Source organism: Salvelinus alpinus, chromosome 12, assembly GCF_045679555.1.
Source record: "Salvelinus alpinus chromosome 12, SLU_Salpinus.1, whole genome shotgun sequence".
NCBI lineage: Eukaryota > Metazoa > Chordata > Actinopteri > Salmoniformes > Salmonidae > Salvelinus > Salvelinus alpinus.
The window spans coordinates 52,792,500-52,797,903 of record NC_092097.1 but is presented as its reverse complement, the minus strand read 5'-3'; the positions used below and the strand labels follow the sequence as shown (position 1 = coordinate 52,797,903).

Genomic DNA, 5,404 nt, shown 5'->3' with positions numbered 1-5,404 from the left:
GTTTACGCTTGATTGATATCCAGACACGATACGTTTCTGACTACCGGAGGAGATAGTCAGAAACATCACATTCAGATCACAATGTGTCTTTTATTCATCTACAAATGTCAAAAAATGTGGGCTTAATCAGAATGTGACAAAGATCAGGACAAAGGGTGCATGTTAGCACCAGATATGAACACTGCTAAAAACACAGTTGAGTCAGAGCACTTTCTCCCTCTCTCTTTGATCTCTGCCTCACTCTCTCTGACTCTCTCGCTGACTCTCTCTCTGACTCTGACACTCTCTCTCTCTGACACTCTCTCTCTCTCGCTGACTCTCTCTCTCTCTGACTCTGACACTCTCTCTCTCTCTGCTCTAGTTATTATTGTCTTGGGTTGGGGGGATGGGACCTACATTGCATGCACTCCTCTCTAACTGTAAACCACAGAGGACTTTGTCATGCTATTGAAATGCATCATGCAACATTCTGTGGTCCGGGGCCAGGGCCTTGCAGCAGACCTGGGTTCAAGTAGTATTTGAAATCAGTCAGCGTTGGCTTTAGCCTGCCTGGTGGCCAGAGAGGCAGAGTTTGGCAGTTGTGTCACAACTGTATTGATTGCATTGTGCCAGCCAGGCTCAATCAAGCGCTAGGTAAAGTATCAGAAATTATTTCAAATACTATTTGAAACCAGGCCTTCCGTGGCAACTGAAACTTCAGGTCTGGAGTCAGAGAAAGCAAGACATATTTATGTTGATTTATTTTCCCTTTTGTACTTGAACTATTTTCACATCGTTGTAACACTGTACATAGCCATAATATGATATTTGAAATGCCTCTATTCCTTCAAAACTTTTGTGAGCGTAGTGTTTATTGTTAATTTTGTATTATTTATTATCTACTTCTCATGCCAATAAAGCCCTTTTTGAATTGAATTGAGAGCAGGAACAGAGAGAAAGAGAGTCAGTCTCAGGGACCTTACATAATGGCCCTACTTTAAGACTATGGGCATCTCCACCGGGTCCTCACATTGAGATGTCCATTCCTCCCCTGAGTCCATGTTAACCTGCTATGATCTATATTAGAGCTTTCAAATCTCTGTGATTAATTCAAGGAGAAGAAAGGAAGGATGGAAGGATGCTTTCAAAGTATTTCAACAAGGCCCCTGGCTCTCATGCTCAGCTGAGCTCCTCAATTAGACAGAGAGAGAGAGGGGGGGGAGATAGGGAGGAAGAGAGAGAGGGGGGGAGATAGGGAGGAAGAGAGAGAGGGGGGGGGAGAGAGAGAGGGGGGAGATATGGAGGAAGAGAGAGAGGGTGGGGGGATAGGGAGGAAGAGAGAGAGGGGGGAGATAGGGAGGAAGAGAGAGAGGGTGTGGAGATAGGGAGGAAGAGAGAGAGGGGGAAGATAGGGAGGAAGAGAGAGAGAGTGGCGAGGAGGGAAAGAGTGAGCGAGCGAGCGAGAGAGATATTTACACAAAGTAACTATGAGGTGAAATAATGATTTACAGAGCTTCAAGGCACCCTGGGTAAACGGCGTTATCTTAGTCGGGTGGATGAACGTTAGTAGTGGAACCCTTAGTTTCACCAATCTATGTGTGTTGACAAGTGACTCGGCTGCTTTAAAGAGGGGGGGGGGGGGGGGGAGGATTTCATAAGTATTCATACAGAGCTCAGCTTAATCTGGATCATCATTAAAGTAGCCTAGAAATTGTTCAACCTCATTAGACTTTATTGATAATGTCAACCATTTTGGAAATACCCACAACCACCTCAAAACTCAATAACAAAGTAAGCAAAGACTTATTGATTCATTAAAACCAATTCTAGATATTCAAAGACCACATTCACCACGAGAAAAGGTTATTTCTGCCAGGAAAGTGGACATAAGGTAAACTGCAGCGAAGATATATTTGCTTTTGCACATGTGATAGGGTAACATTATTACCCAAGTCAAAGCAAAGGAAACAAACTGGCAACAATGTTTCACTCCAATTTTTATTACAATCATCAGGTATGGACGTGGTCTTATCTATCCGTTTCAAACGCCCTTTATATTGCGCGCTGCTTACATTCCTTCCTCAAGGGCACACGTTCAACCTCCAAGCTCCGACATAATCAACATAATTAATTGTCTTTGTTCTACAACTGTTCCAATTATAGCCACAGAAAGAAGAAGTAGCCTTCACTGACGCCGCTATATTCAACCATTTTTTTACCAAAGTTAAAGAGAGATGCAAACGTAGCTTCTGTAGCGTAGTGATTAAATGTAGCCTAGTGATTACCTGTAGCCTAGTGATTAAATGTAGCCTAGTGATTACCTGTACCCTATGCATTAGGCTATACTGGGTACTGGGAATAGTCGATTTACCGATTTTTCTCTCATTCCCAGCTACGCACAAGCTCGGTGACACGGGCGGCATTTAACGGAATATCGTTTTTTTTTTTTTTCATAGGCTGCAATGTAACACATCGCTGGTAGGCTAAACACGGATTTAAGACTCATGGAGGTGTGTCTTCAGTTACGTTTCTGAGCATACTGAGAACGCCAGAAATGAATGTAGGAAATGAAATAGAAAGTAGCCCCGTCTCTCGTGGTAAAAGGATTGTATGGCAAAGCCAGAAAACGAAGCTGTTTAACCTATAAACCCAAGAGACTGTCTGAGGTAGACTCTGAATCATCATCAGACATACAATAGCAGGCGTTGTTACACCGTTACACCATGCCAACCCATAACCCATCTATGGCATAATCGTTTGATCACACAATGGACACCCACTATCGATTGAAGGATTATGCCAGCCATCTGGCTACACGACCGCAGACACTGTTCTTTATGTTCACCCACACACAACCTCAATTATTTATGTCCCCTGCCAGCCTTGAAGATCAGCTCGTCTTTCGGAGATGCTATTCATCAGAACGGATCGAAATGTAGGCAAGGCTATATGATGACAGAATCTGGTCTACTTTAGCCTATGACAAAAGAGAACAATAAATTGCGCACATAAAATAAACTACACGAGGATAATGTAGAGTTGAATGTCTATGAAACTATTGTAAAATGAGCGACAATCACCACAACGTGTCGCCTATTCAAAATATTTTCAGCTTCGTCTAGCTTAGCCTACTACATGACTGAGGAAACAATAGGCAGCATTTGTAGCGGAGCCTCAAGGAGGATGTGAGAGAGTTGATGTATGAAATGTAACATGAGCGAGCCAACCGTGCACCGTACACTTAGTAGCTGTTTCCCTCCCTGCTCTCTGTTCCGTTAATCAAACATTAACCGCCCGGTGGTGGCAGAAAATGAAATAATTCAGAGCCCCCCCCCCCCCCCAAAAAAAAACACATTACCAGTGGAATAACCTTAAATTGAATTAATGTGTAAGTGTAAACCTATGAAGTTATTCACTGTAGCCTAGGGTTGTCACAAAATAATATAGATATCATTTGCGTATAATTTGATTGAGTTTGAGGAAAATGTAGGCTTCATCATTTCTCTCATGCGAGGAAAATGTAGGCTTCATCCCTTCTCTCATGCGAGGATAATGTAGACTTCATCCCTTCTCTCATGCGAGGATAATGTAGGCTTTATCCCTTCTCTCATGCGAGGATATTTGCATGAGGTCTAAATAACAAGACTCAACCTTTAAGCGGAAATGTGTTCTGAACGTTCTGTTTTCAATAACGTAAGAGAATATCTTTTTATATGAACATGCAATAATGATTCATGCTCAAATGCTACTTTTTCAGCATTAAACGCCATAAATGAGATTGAACAACATATTGTGACACAGAAATTATAAAATTCACTATCGAAATAAAATACTATAATTAATCTAATAGTATATGAACTCGAATCATTTGCATATAGCCTAGCTCATATAGCTGTAACCTAGGTGATGATGATGATTCCTTTGCCTACCTGTATTGGCTTGAATTTATTTTATTCCTTTAGAATTGATCAGTCCCTTCAGTGTAGTACGGTGGACGGCGTGTTGAATAGTGAGACTTACGGCGGTAAATGTTATTTATAAGCTTTTCTTTCTGACCTTTGTCTCTTAAAATGGGTGACCATGTGTGGAAAAACACCGGCCAACCTCCCAGTGCAACAGGAGAGCGTCTTCTTAAAGAGGCAGGTTTCACTAGAATCAGCTCGGCGCTTGTTCCGCGCAGCAGCATCACGTTGGCCTGTACGCACGCGCGCACGGAGAGAGCCCAAGAGGTCGGAGGGAACGGAAAGCACACAGAAACAACACATAGCCTACCATGCCATGCGTGCCTGAAAAAAAATAGAATTGCCACTCAAGTATAGTTAAATTCATAAACTTTTTTTTCTCTGCATTTATACTTGTTATGCATTTTTTAAACAAACACTTTCCATTCTAAGATAATTCTGCACTGTCAGCCATGATTCACACATTGACATGTAGCATAATATGTTGACATAAGCATAGCTGTTTACAGTAAAGCCTACTTGCAATTACCAACATCAACATCTAATGTGTTTTGGAAAAGACACCAGCCTATGCATTCAACGTGCAAAGTGTGTTATGAGTAAGTTACGTATAAGGACAGCCCAATCGTAAGTAGTCCGTTTGTGAAGTGTCAGTAAAGTGGCTGGAATGCTATTTGTTATAAACCTAACATGATTTATAACACGATTTTATAGGCTACACAACATGGCTTATGCTCTCCTCTGCCAATTCGTAACAAGCATCTTGAACAAAACTCAGTAGTTAGACATTTTATTATTGGGACTCCACAGGATGCTCTACTGTATTCGTTTGAAATAATGAGTTATAGGCCCTAGGGGAACTGCTGTATTTCATTAACCAGCCACAACACTTATGTTGTCATGGTGTAAACGTATGAAACAAGGTAGAACACGAGGAGTGTGCTTCAGCCAACATTTCAACAGAAGAAGAGAAGCGGAAGAACAGTCCCTCTGGGTAAAAGAGTGTCTGCTAAATGGACTAACTGCAACTATAAAGTAGAAGTAGATCTTTGTGTAGGGTTTAACAGGGACATTGTCTTGGCCTACACTCAAATCTCTTTATAGATAAAAAAAAAAAAAAAAAAAAACTAAAAACAAGATTACATTTCCGTAGTTCTTTTGAGGCCGCAGAATTAACTGTATGTTGTGAGATAACAGTCTCAGAATGGTATAAACAGTGTGTACTGTACTGGAACTAGTCATATGAGGCATCAGAATGTGTGAGTTGGGGAGGGGAGTAATACAGGATGTGATAGTTCTTTTAAGGTCATTGTGAATTATCTTATATGCTGTTAGATAAGGACAGTGCCAGAACTTTATATGGTCAAGAACTATATCTTCAGCAGGTCTATATATATATTTTTAAACTTTTTATTTAACTAGGCTATATGAGGCATCAAATGTGTGTGTGAGGTGAAGGGAAG

At 41.2% G+C, this 5,404-nt stretch overlaps 1 protein-coding gene across 3 annotated transcripts in view; it reads right to left on the bottom strand.

The window, feature by feature from the left end:
• Positions 1-4,101, bottom strand: part of LOC139536347 (sodium- and chloride-dependent taurine transporter-like) — a 39,439-nt gene extending 35,338 nt beyond the window's left edge. For 2 of the 3 annotated variants that reach the window (XR_011667292.1, XM_071336809.1), the window contains exon 1: positions 3,909-4,100. The gene's annotated coding sequence lies outside the window, so the exon portion shown is untranslated. Of the gene's footprint in view, positions 1-3,908 lie in introns of all 3 variants that reach the window. The other variant, XM_071336810.1, reaches the window with a different exon arrangement.
• Between the last annotated feature and the right edge of the window lie 1,303 nt (positions 4,102-5,404).